The sequence below is a fragment of the Grammomys surdaster genome, unplaced genomic scaffold, assembly GCF_004785775.1.
Source record: "Grammomys surdaster isolate TR1022 unplaced genomic scaffold, NIH_TR_1.0 242, whole genome shotgun sequence".
In the NCBI taxonomy this organism is placed as follows: domain Eukaryota; kingdom Metazoa; phylum Chordata; class Mammalia; order Rodentia; family Muridae; genus Grammomys; species Grammomys surdaster.
In genome coordinates, this window is record NW_021604687.1 from 3006277 (window position 1) to 3021770 (window position 15494).

Here is a 15494-nt window from a genome sequence, read left to right on the forward strand (position 1 = left end):
ACCAGCTGTATCACCTTAATGTTTCTGTTTCAGTCCTTCAAGGTAAATCAGTTGTATATTTTACAACTGAGACAAATAAGATTCAGGAAAATGGTATACATTATTTAAGATAACAAACATTAAGGAAAATCATGCCCAGAGCGGGTATGCTATGATTGCACCAGTATCAGCAGTATCATTATTTTTAGTTACATATTGCCAGGAAATTGTAGGCAAAATGAATTCAGATCCAAATTTGTCAAAATATTAATTATATCCTGGATATTCTGTTATTTTTAAGTGTAAATGTGATTAAAGTGGGACAATTTGGGTTTTGTAATTAAATTTACACACAGAAATGGGAAATTCTTGCCATTTATGAAATATTATATATTTCTGATTTTTTTGTGAATTTAGGTAAGAAATGTTTACTTTATCTTTCTAGCTAAAGCAGTGTTAGCATTAATAATAGAATAGATTTTTACCATGGTGCTCTAGCTGTTAGATTCTAGTTTCTGCAACAATCTAACCAGTACCACATACTACACAATTAGCTGCCCTGTCACTTATTCATTTAACAAACAATTTAATGTTTTTCACACAGTGCTAAGTTCTCTTGACTTAAATGCAAATTAAGTAAAAATCTTCTGTTTTTGAAGAATCACATGTCTATAAAAGAAGCCTGACTTAAATAATTGCATTAGGATTATAGACGCAACAGATTCAATAATTGGACCACATACTAGATGCAATGGGAGCCAAAGGATAGAATTGTCCATTAGTAAATATATATTGAGTTGTCAAAGTCAGCACTTGACACACAGTAGTAATGGATTCATGAGTCTGTTCTTGATAATTCCAGAATCTGGCCAAACATTCATGCAAGTACAGAGGTAATTTCCATATATCAAGTTTCCCTGCCCCAACTATAGTCAAATAAACAAAGAGAAGAGGAAATAAATTTTTATAAAGGATCGAGAGTGAAAGAGTGATGGGGCCGGAAGATATACTATAGAATCCTCAATAGAGATATTTGCTCAGATCTTTAAAGTTTGGAGAAACTTCTGGGAGGAAAGGGAATGAATTCATGACAGAATGGGAAGTTAAACTAGAATAACAATTTAAGGCACAAAGACCATAAATAATATTTATGTCACATCTAAAGAATATGTATACATCTGAAAATGTAGTTTAAAACAATATATAGTTCTTTAGAATCAAGTGCATCACAAGTTCACAGTCACATTTTTATAAAAGGCTTCACTGAGAACCATATTGTCTTAATAAAATAAGTATCATACTAACAAATATCTGTAAAAGAAAGTGCCTTCTTTAACAATAGAACTCCCTAGGTCCCCAAAATCTACCTAGGATGCTCTTTACATATCCACAGCTACCAAAACAATCTAAGAAAGTTAAATTAACATCAAATATAGAGTAAAAATTACATCTGTAGATTTTGACTATATTTAAGATGTGCCTCCAATAATTCATCTTTATTAATTTCCAAGAGCAGAGTTTAAATCTGTGGGGTGTGGGTCCTGTTGGGCGGAGTTGTGGATCCCATTTGTCTGCCGCTGCTCAGGGAGGCAGAAGCCTGGGAATTTGACTGAGTTCACTCCACGCAGTGCTGAGTAGACACTGGACTGTGAGAAGCTGCAGGCTCCGCCCAGGCAAGGAGAGGTCTCAGCCTGAAGTCCAGAAGGAGCAGAGCTTTGGAGTGGGGGTCTCCGGGCCAAAGCAACTGACGGAAGACCGACCAGTAGACTCTGTCTTTGGGCTCCCAGATGCCGCTGGGAGCAGCCGAAGAACTGAGATGGAGTGGGCATATGGGCTGGACTGGTCCACAGCCTAGTGGGGTGAGAGGGAGAAGTTCCGGCAGCTCCCCGCGGGGTTGAGACTCTTGGTTACTGGGACTTGCTTGGCTAGGTCTGCTGGCTCAGCCGAGCTAGCTTGCTTGCATTGGCAGGTTTCTATGGTGGGAACGTAGAGAAATCTTCTAGTGGGAGATTAAGCAGTGGCTCATAGAAAAAGGCCTTCTCCATGGGGGGGCCCACAGATCCAAGGAAGTCCATGGTTTTAAAAGGTTTATTGTCATGGTGGAAAGTGGATGAAACTACGCCCAACGTCAGGGAGGACCTGAGTTAAATAGGGAGGAAGGAGGGTCTGGGAAGGAATGCTTAGTTGGCTACGCCCTCTGACCTTTAGGTATCTCATTAATATGAAGATCTCTTGAGGCTCTGAGGCCTGTAGTCACACCCTTTACCTGTGTTAGGTGACACGAATCTCTTTGGGAGAGACCGTCGGGGTATTGCTCTACATGACTGAAAGGCCCAGATCAATGGAAGTCTGTGGCTGTATGTCCGGAGCCTGGAGTGTGGGAGCAAGGTTGAACACCTACTGTCCCATTAGGGTCCGAGGTTCGAGGCCTGTGCTCGACTAAGAACCAAGCTATCCTTTCAAGGTCCCACATAAATCAATAGGATTTTGGAGTCAGTAACAGCCGTATTCAACTATACACTACAAATGACTCAGCCTGTGACACCAAGCAAATAAATGTCTTTCATTTTTGAGTGTCGGCTTGCTTTTACACTAACTTAAGGTTATAATAATTGGATCAGAAGATGTACTAAATAGAATACAAACAGTGTATAACCCGTCTTAATATTAATATTTCATATTTACTGCCATAATTCTTCTATCAAAGTTTTGAAAATAATAACTGAAGAGAAGTGAATGGTTTAAAAGTGTAGGAGACACTGGTTCTTTTCTAATAACGAGTGTGATGAGGTTATTCCCCTTAATCATGATAAGAACAATGTTTTGTCTTTGATAAGATGCCACAGTTCTCCTGTGTAAAAGATGTAAAATGCCTTGTGACTCTTCCAGTGCCACAACTTTTATCAATTTAGAAACAATTTCCAACCAAAAAGTAATAACTGTTGAAGTAAGATGTATGTATGTAAACATGTAAGTATCACTTACTCCAGGGAGAGAAGGTGCTGAAAGGCCCACTCTCAATGGAACTTCCCTGAAATGGTCCTAAAGGAAAACATGAATGACTTCGCATCCTGTCAGAAACACAACAGTGAGAATTGCCCACAGTGTTCATGGTGATCAATCTGTGGTCTGCCCAGAACAATAGCACTGTGGTCAAAACCATTCTGATATGGCCAAACTAACAATGTGGTTAAACAATGAAACAGTGTGGTTTCATTGATCTCAATTTCATACCCTATTGAAAGTAAATTATCACATTTCTTCTAAAGAACATAAAAGATTGTAGGTTAGTGCTTAATTCTACATTATTTAACCAACTTGGAGAAGGCTTCATAAATTATTAGTATATTATGATGTCATGTGAAAGAGATAATTGCTTCCTATCTTTGCATGGCTTAGACTGCAGTAAGTGGAGTGAAAAATTCACAGTGTTATGCTTCCTTGTACTTACAACTGAAGATAATACAGTATCATTTTCTGGAAGCTCCATATATGTAAAGATGCCAGGAAGATATATCAGCCTGTCTGTCCCCTGCTATAGCATAGGAGAGTATAATAAAACACAGGCAATGTAGCAGAGACTGAATCACTTTTGTTTTATGTGTATACCTCTCCTTTTTCCTTTCCCTCATCACATTATTCTGCCATGGTTGAAACCACATATTGTTTTGCACACACCTCACAACAATCCCTGAACTGTAGGGAGGCAGGTATTATCATCTTCTCTCTGAAAGCCCTCGGTGACTTCCCATCTAAGCTCCCACCCAATTCTCTGCTGTCTGTGTACTGCAAAGTGAACCCTCTGCCCATCTCTACATTTGGGCTCTATGGCTTACATCTTTTCAATTCTTTCAATGTTTACATTTCTTCTTCTCAAATTCCTCTCAAATGCTCTAAATGTATTATCCTATCTTAATCTTTTTAACTAAAAAGAAATTAAAGAATAATGCCCGATACCTTCTAATAATGTTGTACAGAAGGTATTAATATCCCTAAGGCACTCGGGAGAGTGTCCAGTCCTGAGATTACAAAGCTGAGTAATGGAAGGTTCTCTAAAGGAATAAATGACTTCCTTTACATTACCATAGTGCAACCTCATTACCTTAAATGTAGTTCATGCTCAGTAATGCATATTGAATTCAGAACAAATGTTCTAGTTGTGCTTTGTGAAAAATTTCCCATCATTTAGTACTTAGGTAAAACCATTAATCCTTTCCCATGTGCAACTTTCTTACATGTTTGGTAGGTTGGTCCCGTATTTTCTTTCTTCAGTAAAGACCAAACATTTTATTTAGTTAAATCATACAGTAGATCACTTGAGAAGTACTTATACAATTATATTACTTAAAAATTAGGACCTAGTAGTCTTGGGAAGAAAAACAGGAAGAAATATTTGTGTAAGAAAATGCATATGATTTTGTAAGCAGGATTAAGAAAAGTAATAGTAAGCTGAGGCCCATGAAGATCCTAGCATTCCTCAAAAGAAAAGAAAATCTAGGGTATGTGGGTACAGAAGAAATATATTTTGGCTTAGAAAGTATCTTCCAGTGGACTGCACCAGAAAATCAGAAAGCCTTTGAATACTTGGAGGGAAAACCACCCACTGGAAGAGATTATTCTTAGGGGTCTACTCAATTAAAAACAAAAATGATTTCATGAATCTGACTGAAAATACAGGAAAAGTATCTTGACCATCATTCTGCCAATTGGAAAAGGTAAATAAAAATTAGCAGCAAAGCCCTTTTTAAACTTTATGATTATGTGTAAGCCAGGGACTCTCTGGATTTAAAGGGAAGATATTTATGTTTGACTTCACTGAAGTACTAAAGAAGCTTTGAGGATTGTACAGATTCATTCTTGTGAAGATGCTTCACTAGTCATATCTAGTCATTGTACTTGTCCATGAGTACAATGAGTACAAACCATAAGGAATTTCACAGGTTCAAATGTTCATTATAGCTATTGAAATTCTTTATTGTATGTATTTTATGTCTGGAGACATAAAAGAAATGCTTTCTTTGCAAGTTGAAAATGAATGGTATGTCCTCTTATTCCTCACATGGTCTTTTCTCTGGTGGTATCTATCACCTACTCTATCCTCCTGTGAATAGTCTGTCAGGCATGGTCTTTAGTACTACCAATAAAACAATAGCAGAGAAATAGTCTCTGTTCTTATATTTCTCACCCTCCCTATGACACAGTCCAGCAAAAATTGGCACATACCAGAGAGACCTATGATCTCACGGGAGAAACTTGTCACTCAGGCTTAGGGAATCCGAAAAGTCATTTTGTAAGAGGATCTACAGAATGGAAGAATAATGAGGAGCTAGCTGTGATGAGAATTACGGGGAGAATTGAAAAGGAGGGGAGTGTTTCAGCCATACTTATTACTTCAGTCAAGGAATTATGTGCTGTGTTCTTCCACTCCTGTTCAACTACAGCAGTGTGACCAGAAGTCCTATTTTTCGAAGCTGTCCTCTGCAAATGTGATCTGGGAGAAGCCTTTCCTTCAGCATTCTGCAGTGCTATTATATCATTCTTTATGTTTTAATTGCGAAATAAATCTTAGTGCAAAATTTCAGATCTCCCAATAAAATATAAGGCATAAAAAATAACAAAAAATCATCTCTAGGTTTTTCAGCTTTTCAAGGGAGCTTTATTAAGGGGATGGAGAGCAAAGAATATGCAATAAACTATGATGGGGATGGAATTCTTCAATGATGAATGTATGGCTGTGAGGCTGCTCAATAACAATGTGGAGAGTGTGTCACAATTCCTCCTTGTTCTTTTTTGTTGTGGGTACTCTATGCTAGAAAACTTTCCAGGCACAAGAGTAGTAATTTTATAGCCTATGTCTACACACACCAGAGTGAAACCCTGTTGAAGAGCTTGAAGCAAAATGATCTTTTAGGGGTGGTGGTGGTGGTGGTGGTGGTGGTGGTGTGTGTGTGTGTGTTGTGTGCTATACTTAAAATTGTTGCCTGTCTGTGAAATACGTTCCATTAGCTGGGCTGCCTTGTGTGCTCTCAGTGGGAGAGTCTGTGCCTAGCTCTGCAGAGACTTGATGTGCCTGGGTGAGGGGGATAATGGGAGAGGGAGGGAAGCTCCAACCTCCAGAGGAGAAAAAGAGGAAGGAGGGACAGTGAGGGAGCTGAGAGGTGGGCAGGGATTGGAAAGTAAAGTGAATTTTAAAATATGCTAACAAAAACCAGGAAGAAGTATCATGAACTTATGCTATTATACCAACCATCAACCATGTCACCACTAGATTCACCTTTCTCAATGCAGACATTCCAATTGATTGTGATTTTTTTTTCTTATTAAGTAGCCTCAGGACCTCCTTCTGAGGAGTAGGTGATAAAGTTGCTTCCACAATGGATTTAAAATAGCTAAATATGCAAAGTAATTTCCCAAAACCTTGTTTTCAACTTGTAAACATATCCTATTCACCTTGATATGATCCCTCTGTGAACTAAAGGCAATTATACTTCCATGTCTATATGGCAATCATATACAGCTTCTGTCATAGGATCTGATATTTCCTGAAACTCAAAAACAGTGTTAGTTCCTTCCTCCTTTCACTTTGGCAAATGAGAATAAACCCACTTCTGATTAGAGTAGGTAATGATAAAAACATCCCTAACATTTCAGGTTGAGATTAAATTTTTATTTATGGAATGCTTTTTAAATTACATGCATTTATAGATGCATTATTACTCATGATGGGAACATACACCATAACCCACATGTTGAGGTTACAAGACAATTTGTGGGAGTCAATTTTTTCCTTCTGTAGTGTGAGTCCTGAGGACTGAGCACAGTTCATCAGGTTTTTGGACACATTCCCCTGTCCTCTGAGTCTTCTTGCCAGCCTCATAGCATGTCTTGTTTCCTGTCAAGGTAATGAATAAAGAGCGAACTAGTGTGCCTATCCTGAAGAGGACTCGGGATCTTGGTAGCTGTTTAAAATTTTAAAGTGTTGCAATTAAATGTCTTTTTGGGGGAATAATGGATCCAAATTATGTAAGTAGATGGTTTTTGTTAGAGATTAACTTCTGAACTAGGGAGGTGGCTTAGTGGATAGGAACACTTGCTGTGCAAACATAAACTATAAAAGAATTGAAATATCATCTGAAGCTAACTGAGTAATAAACATAGAAAGATCGGGGTAAAGAAGACAAATTTAACACATTTCTGCTTATATAAAAACAAATTGAAATTGCTAGTGCATACAATAGATAAAATGATGTACTAAAGTTTTATTAAATTGTAAAATATTTCAAATTCATCTGAACTATAAAAGAGTTGAAAGTGTCATCTGAAGCTAAGGATATAATAAACGTAGAAAGATTGGAGATGTCTTAACTTCAGAAATAATTTCAACCATCCCTGAGATCTCAGACCAACACCCTGTATATCATATCTTGGAAGGTAAAGAGGAATAGATAACAAATGTCATATCGGCAGAACAGATTAAAAACAAATGCGATAGTTTAGTCATCAATCAGCATCCTGTACTCAGCAGATATCTGTTGCTTGTGTGTGTCAAAAGATGGCCCCAATGTCATGTTCTCACTTTCTTGTAGCTAAAATGGACTGACTATCAATTAAAGACACATGCATCTTATTCTCAAACATTTTCAGAATTAAATTTCTTTCACTAGAAATATACAGGTGTTACAGAGATTGTTAAGGTATGCCTGTTCTGTCTGAGTTAAAGAAATACATTGGCATCTGTTTCTTATTTGCTCAGCCTGAACAGGCAGTTGTAAGAGGGCTTGCAGATGTATCTACCAGGGAACTGTTAAGCTCGGGAACATTGTGTAGATGTGCTATTTAAGTGTGAAGTAAGAACACCAGCTGTGAGTGAGCAGACACATCATCTTTAGGGGCTCCAGAGGTCACTGAGTCATTGATCCTGTTATGAGATCTAGAAACATATTAGTGGAATCACACAATGAATGTGGATGATACTATTACGGTAGCTTCTTTCCTTGAACAAGCTGTTGCATTTTCAGTTTAAGGTGTGAAAAGATGTGTTATTCTAGCGAAAAGGAAAATTGCGGGCCAAATACAATAAAGGAAAATGTCAATAGAAAGCTACAGAAGTAATGTCAGATACTGGCCATTGTTTTCTTTTCTAAGACCTTACATTTCCTACTGATAGGAAAGAATAAAACACAGGGAACTCCATGGCTATGATAAAGATTACTAATCCTAAAATATGATAACATATACTAAACTAATAAACTCATTGAAAGTATAAACAAACTATAAAATATATGCACTCCAGACTCTTAGTTAATGTCTACACCTACTTCCTTACACTGAGAATGAAATAAGCGTGCAAAGCAAATCACTATATAAAAATACCCAGAATAGAAAAAAGTAAAAATAATATGGCCATTCAGAGATTTGTAGACCAATATACATATTAGGCATCATTATCATTGTGAATTTAAATATATACTGTAGTAAAATTTGTATTACTTTATGATTCTCAGAAATTTAGTAGAACATGTCCCATATTAGAAAGGACACTCTCACTCAAAAAATAAAAATAAATAAATAAAAATAGACCTCATGGTAGAAGAGGGTAAAAATTCTGACACACTACTTAAAGACATACCTTCAAACCTGAAAATTGAAACTGCAGTAAGTTTGAGGGGGAGGTGAAAACTGAAAAAGAAATTGAAGTGATAAGAGGCTAGAGTGGGCCACATAGTAAACCAAATTCCTTTCACATCAAACTTTCTTCCTGTCCAGTCAATCATAAACCATTCCTTACATATCCTACTTACCTACCTTTCCTTAATGCAAGGCTCTTCCTACTTCCATGTCTATGATTTTAAGATATAAATGATTCTAAGCTATAGCTTAGAGCCTGTTTCCATATGTTCATTTGGCCATAGATATATAAAAACACAACATATCCAAGCTGGAGATACAAGGCATCACTATAATATATGTTTTGATGATTGTAACAGGTCTTATATTACTTTGTAGAATTGCTATCAATTCCTTAGAACCAATTAATTGAATCTTCTGTCTTAGTACTTTAAAATTTCTCTCAATTCTAGTTCCTAAATGACCTCATAGCTCATTATAATGACTGTGAGTTTTATCCTTATCCTCTCTAAATGCCTTCTTTTTAGTGGCCCTGACACTATTTTTTTCATGTCCCATCTCTCATTTCCACTACCATCTTATGTCCTCCATTCCCAACTTAATCTTCAAGCTACTTCATCTAAAGAGAGCCAATAAACAATAAACAATGACATGGAGTTCATATCTTAGGTTTAGCATATGAGCCAGTCACTCACAAACTAAATGAGAAGTCACCTTGAGAACCCTATCATGGAATTGTTGATCAAGGACTAAAAAGTAGTTGTACAGAGCTATGTACGTTGCTTATACAAAATATTTGTATACCACTCCTGAGGATGTTCCCAAATGACTCCCTACCCCACTGTGGAGGCATTTGCTCATTCCTCCTTATTGCTATTCTATTCATAATTGCAAGAAAATGAAACCAAACTACATGTCTATTGACAGATGAATGAACAATGAAAATGTGGCATATATACAAAATGGAATTTTACCCAGCTCATTACAAAATGAAAATTTCAGGAGAAATGATAAAACTGAAAATGAATATATTAAGCAAGGTGACTTACTCTCTGAAAGACAAAAACTGTATATTCTCTCTCATGTGCAGGCCTTATGTATTACATGTATATAAAAAGCCTTCAGTGCTTACATGCACGTAATTAAGGATAGAAAGGGATATGCAAAAGTAGACATGTGAAAACTACAAGGCTTCTACTGTACACACACACAAAAAAAAATTCAGGCAATTAACAAGTGCTGGGAGCAAGAAAAATAGTCTTCCCAGGAAAGAGCACACCAACTGATTATCTAACATCACATGATCAGCCCGGAAAGCATCCATTTAAGTAGCATTACACATATTAGGAAGGTATTTATGTATCTAGGAGTGTGTGTGTGTGTGTGTCTGTGTGTCTGTGTGTCTGTGTGTCTGTGTCTGTGTTTGTCTGTGTGTCTGTGTGTGTAAAACAAATATTAGTGAAAATGATAGCATGGATTTCAAAGAAGGCAAGGATGAGTAAATATATAAGAGGGTTAGGGGTAGGAAAAGGAAAAGGAAATGATGGAATTATACTAATATCCCCAAAATTATAAGAAATAATATAATGAGAGCTATGAGAGGTATAAATTATGAGTCCAGAGAGGAGACAATGAAAGGGAAAAACGGTGCTGAGAAAAAGAATGTCAGCGAGGATAAAGGTGAGAAGACATCGGGGTAAGGAGACACAGGGAAGGACAGGGTGGGAAAGAATGGGGAGAAATAACAAAAAAAATTTTAAAGTCCATAATGATGCCAAATATTTGTAAGGTAATTTTTAAGAAAATATTTGCTTCCCTACCACAGCATACTGCTTCAAACCCTCCTAAGTTTACATTGTTGAATTGTATTGTATTACACTCCTTAAAATATTGTGGTGCAATGTCTGTGACTGAAAGATCAAGATGTTATTTCCACTGCAAGATTTGTTGATCATAACCTTATGAGTCTAATCTATTCATGAAGAGAAGTTACAAAACGGTTTTTCTTGTGGTGTACTTGACTTCCCTAGCTCCTTTCATCCTTCTTCCTTCTCTTCCACAGGCTTCCCAAAGCTCCACTTAATGTTTGGCTGGGTTTCTCTGTATCAGTTTCCATCAATTTTTGTGTGAAGCTTCTCTTATGACACGTATGCTAGGCTTCTGGCTGCAAGTATAGAGCAATATCATTATTAGCCAGGGGTGGGCTCCTTCTCATGCCATGGCCCTCAAGTTGGGCCAATCATTGGTTGGTCCTCCCCTCAAATTCTGCTCCATCTTTTACCCATATTCACAGAATTTTGAAATTAAAATCTTTTTATATTTTTTAATAATTTTTCATAATGTTAAATATAATAAGATAATATAAAAATCACTATCATTTCAGAGTAGATAACAGGAGAATGAAAGGCCTGCAAGAGACGGCAAAAGAATCAAAGATACACTCATTCATGCATTCAGGAGTTCCATAAAAGTACTAAAAATGAACACTATAGTACACATGCAGAGGACCTGGTGCAGATCTATGTAGGCCCTGTGACTGCTGTTTCAGTCTCTGCGTGTTTATATGAGCTTTGCTCAATTGTTTTGGAGGGCCTAGTTCTCCTGCTGTTCTTCATCCCCCCTGAGCTCTGAGGGGAGGGATTTGATGGAGACATTCTATTTAGCATTGTATGTCCCAAGTTGTCTCTTTAGCTCTGAATAATGTGAGTGTGTGGATCACTGTATTTCTTCCCATTTGCTGCTGGAGGAAATTTCTCTGGTAATGGCTGAATTAGGCACTGGTTTATAAGTAGAATGAAATATCATTAAGAATAATTTCTTGTTTTTTTTGTTTTTGTTTTTGATTTTTTGTAGACCTGTATTTGATTTTATCATAGATTTCTAGAGTATCTAGTCTCTGGTTATTGGTCACCCAAGCAGTTTCAGGTATACGTTCCATTTCATGGGCGTGAGCATTAAGTCAAATAAGACATTGGCTGGTTACTCCCACTACGTTTGTGCCACCATTGCATGAGCATACATATTTTGCAGAAATGACAGATTATAGAACAATGATTATGCATTTGGGTTGATGTTTACATTTTTATTTTAGTAGTATGCAGAGTACCTTTACATGAAAAAGACACTAGAAAATGGAGGTAAAGAGTCTATGTAGGCACAGATCGATCTCTCTATATTCCGTGAGTTATGTGAGTGTTGTCTTTAGCAATGGGGCCTTGCTGCCAGTTTATAAAGACCAACTGACTATCTTGAATGTTTCCTTACTGGTTTATTGGGATATTTTCAGAAGAACCTTTAGGCCAACAATCCAGTTGAATAAGAGCTTCATTTGGTGAAAGATGTCCAGTTGAGGTTCCATCTTTCTCATTATTTCAAGACATTGTTAGTATTGCCTTCATAAAGTATAGGAAGTTTCTATTACACTAACTTCTCTGGGTACATAGATTGTAGCTTGGTAATCATTTATTTAATGACAAATATCCACAAGTAAGTAAATACATACCATACTGAGTCTGGGTTACCTCACACACAATGATTATTTTCTGGTTCTATCCATTTGCTTGAAAATTTCATGATATTTTTTAATAGCTAGTGTTAATCCATTGTGCAGATGTACCACATTTTCTTTACCTATTTTTCTGGTAAGTGACATCTAGGTTGTTTCCAATTTGGAGCTATTAGGAATAGAACACCAATACACATGGTTGAGCAAGTGTCCCTATAATAAAATGAAACATCTTTTGAGTATTTACCCTAGAGTGGAAATATTAGGAATAAAGGCTTGTCCTGCTAGCTCCAGGCCTGGCCACCATGTTCCCACTCTAAGCCCATTTGTCTTGGCAAGCTCTGCAGCAAAACTGGAGCTCCCCAGCTGGTTCCATCAGGCTGTTCTCTAGCTTGTTCCCATAATGACCAGTCACTGTGCTTCCAGCTCTGGTTTGCTTGTCCCTGGAGCTGCTAGTTTCTTCACAGTAATAACCACCCAGTTGTAGGTGGACCCACTTACCAGTAACCTAGTAAAGTAAAATTCTAAAGTTCAATGATTAACCAATGGTTTTATATATTAGCAAATACTCAATACACAAGATGCTCCCACAATTAGAATTGTTATCTCAACTACCTAACCTTGATATGAATAACTGCTAGAGACACGAGGGTAACATCTGCTGCCATCTCCTCTCTCCTCCATAATCCTCTTCTCCTCTCTCCTCCCTTACTTTCCTCTTTCCTCCCAACTCCTAGCTCTGCCTCCCTCTTCCCTTTCCAATGACAGAGCTTGGCTGCAAATAAATTGGTTAGGAAATTCATGCCACAATGGTATAGCTGAATATTGACATAGAACAATTCCCATCTTTCTGAGGAACTCTTACTGATTTAAATAGTGGAGGAACAATTTAAACTTCTACAAACAATGGAAGAATATTCTGCTTGTCCTATATTCTCACTATAATGAATTGTTACTTGTATTACTTATGTTAGCCATTCTGACAGGTGTAAAATGAAATCTAAAGGTAATTTTTATTTGCATATCCAAGATAGCTAAGCGTGTTGAACATTTAAGTGTTTCTCAGCCATGAGAGTTTCTTCTTTTGAGAATTCTCTGTTTAAATCTGTATTCCATTTATTTTTTTAATTTTGTTTTGCTTATTCAATTTACATCACTCCCACTGCCTCACTCTCAGTCACCCCCAACTGTAATTCTTCCTCCATCTCTTTCCCCTCCTCCTCTGAGTGAGAAGGTTCCCCTGGTTATCCTCCGACACTGGCACATCAAGTCTCTGTGAGGTTAGATGGATTCTCTACCACTGAGGCTCATTTTTCAATTGGCTCATTTGTTTTTTTTTTAAATCTAGTTTTTGAAATTTGTTATATATTGTGGATATTAGTCCTCTATTGATGTGGAGTTAGGAAAAAATTTCCCCCATTCTGTAGGCTGCTGCTTTGTCCAATTGATGATACCCTTTGCCCTCCAGAAGCTTTTAAGTGACTGTTGATCTTAGTGCCTGAGTTAACTGTTCTGTTCATATCTATGCATTAGCAGTGAGATTGTATTTGTTTAAAATTAAAGATGTAGATAATTTATACACGTGTCTTTTATTTTCTTTGGAATAGTCACAAAATTTGTAAATTATATCTTTTTAACCATTTGTGAAAATACAAATAAGGTTTCCTATTCAAAGTAGTTTTCCAAAGTGTGCAGATGATCTTAGGCACGTAACTCTATTGACCCTACAGTAGCCTAACTAGCTAAAACCAGAAATACTGATATGTGATGCAAGAAAGGTAGAGTTATAGGGAACCATTCCTTTCTATTTTTCAATTGTTCTTGTGTTTGTTTTTTATAAAAACAACAAAAAAAACCCTCCTCTTTTCTATTTTTGTCACTGCAGTTTTTTAGACAGGAATGATTCTGGGTCAGAAATTTTGACTGTGGCTTAGTAACCCTGTCCCTACACTTTATGCCCTGTCTATCCACTGGAGGTGGACTCTTCAAATTACCCCTGCCCAGTGCTGAGCATTTTGGCTAAGGTAACCTGGAATGAATCCTGGGAGTCTCATGTACATTCCAGAGGATTCTGCACCTCCCATCCTCTCAAGGCTGCTTATTTCCATTCATTCTCTTGGCCCTCTGGGCTTCTCTCCTGCCCAACCTTAGTATCTGATCCTGGTCTCCTCTCCCCCCTTTTCCTCTCCAAACTAGGTCCCTCCCTCCCTCTGCCTCCTGTGATTATTTCCTTCCCCCTTCTCAGTGGGATTGAAGCCTCCTCACTTGGTCCTTTCTGCTTATTACACTTCTTTTTTTTTTATTGGATATTTTATTTACATTTCATATGTTGTCCCCTTACCCCATCCCCACTCACCCGGGAACCCCCTATCCTCTTACCCCTCCTCCTTCTTCTCTGTGGATGTAACCCCTACCTACCCCCTACTCCCACTTTCCCACCCTCAAAATTCCCACCCCCTGGGGTGTCCAGGCTTCATGGTCAAGGATCTCATCTTCCACCTATGCCCAGCAGGGCCCTCCACTCTTACTTATTCAGCTGAAGCCCTGGATCCCTCCATAAGTGCTCCCAGGCTGGTGGTTTAGACCCTGGGAGCTGTGGTTGGTTGGTATTGTTGCTCTCCTCATGGTGCCACAAACCCTTTCAGCTCCTTCAGTCCTCACTCTAATTCCTCCATTGAGAACCCCATTATCAGTTCAATGGCTAGTTGTGAGCATCTGCCTCTGAATATGTCAGACTCTTGAAGGCCTCTGAGGAGACATCCATATCAGGCTCTTATCAGCATGCACTTCCTGACTTCCAGATGCTGATGTGGAAGTCAGGAAGTGCTTATTACACTTCTTAATGGTCTATAGGTTGTATCCTAGATATTCAGTACTTTTTGGCTAATATCCACTTATTGTCTAAAACAAAGATTCCTTTTAATCTCACCTCTTCCTTACCAGTGTTAATCACCCTTCACAAATTTATTTTTCATATAGTCCTGAATCTTTCAAACATTTTTACATGGCTCTGAAATAGTTTGCAGCTTTGTCTACAGGCTGATTTCATATATCAAGCAATGCATGTCTGAAAAGCAGCCACACAAATCTGTTTATGCCAGTCCTCTACACAGTTCCTAATAGTGACTCTCTGACCTGTAAGATGTCCCACTGGCCTGTTGTGCAGCCTCATCCCGGAGCATGCATCACACTATCACACTGAAGTCTCCTATCATTTCTCCTTGTCTCACAGATAACCTCTGTTCCCCAAATCCACGCGATTTCGCATTCTGACATAGTAACATTTGTTACTTCCCTATTGTAGTGATGATCCTTAGTTGCTCCTGGCTTAGTGGTTCCATGGCTTCCTGGCTAAGCATGAAGCCATGGAACTTCTCAATAG

General features: G+C 37.8%; 1 protein-coding gene across 1 annotated transcript in view; it reads left to right on the forward strand.

The window, feature by feature from the left end:
- The window catches only part of Grm5 (glutamate metabotropic receptor 5), a 492924-nt gene that overhangs the window by 425721 nt on the left and 51709 nt on the right, over positions 1-15494 (forward strand). The gene's annotated exons all lie outside the window — the stretch shown is intronic.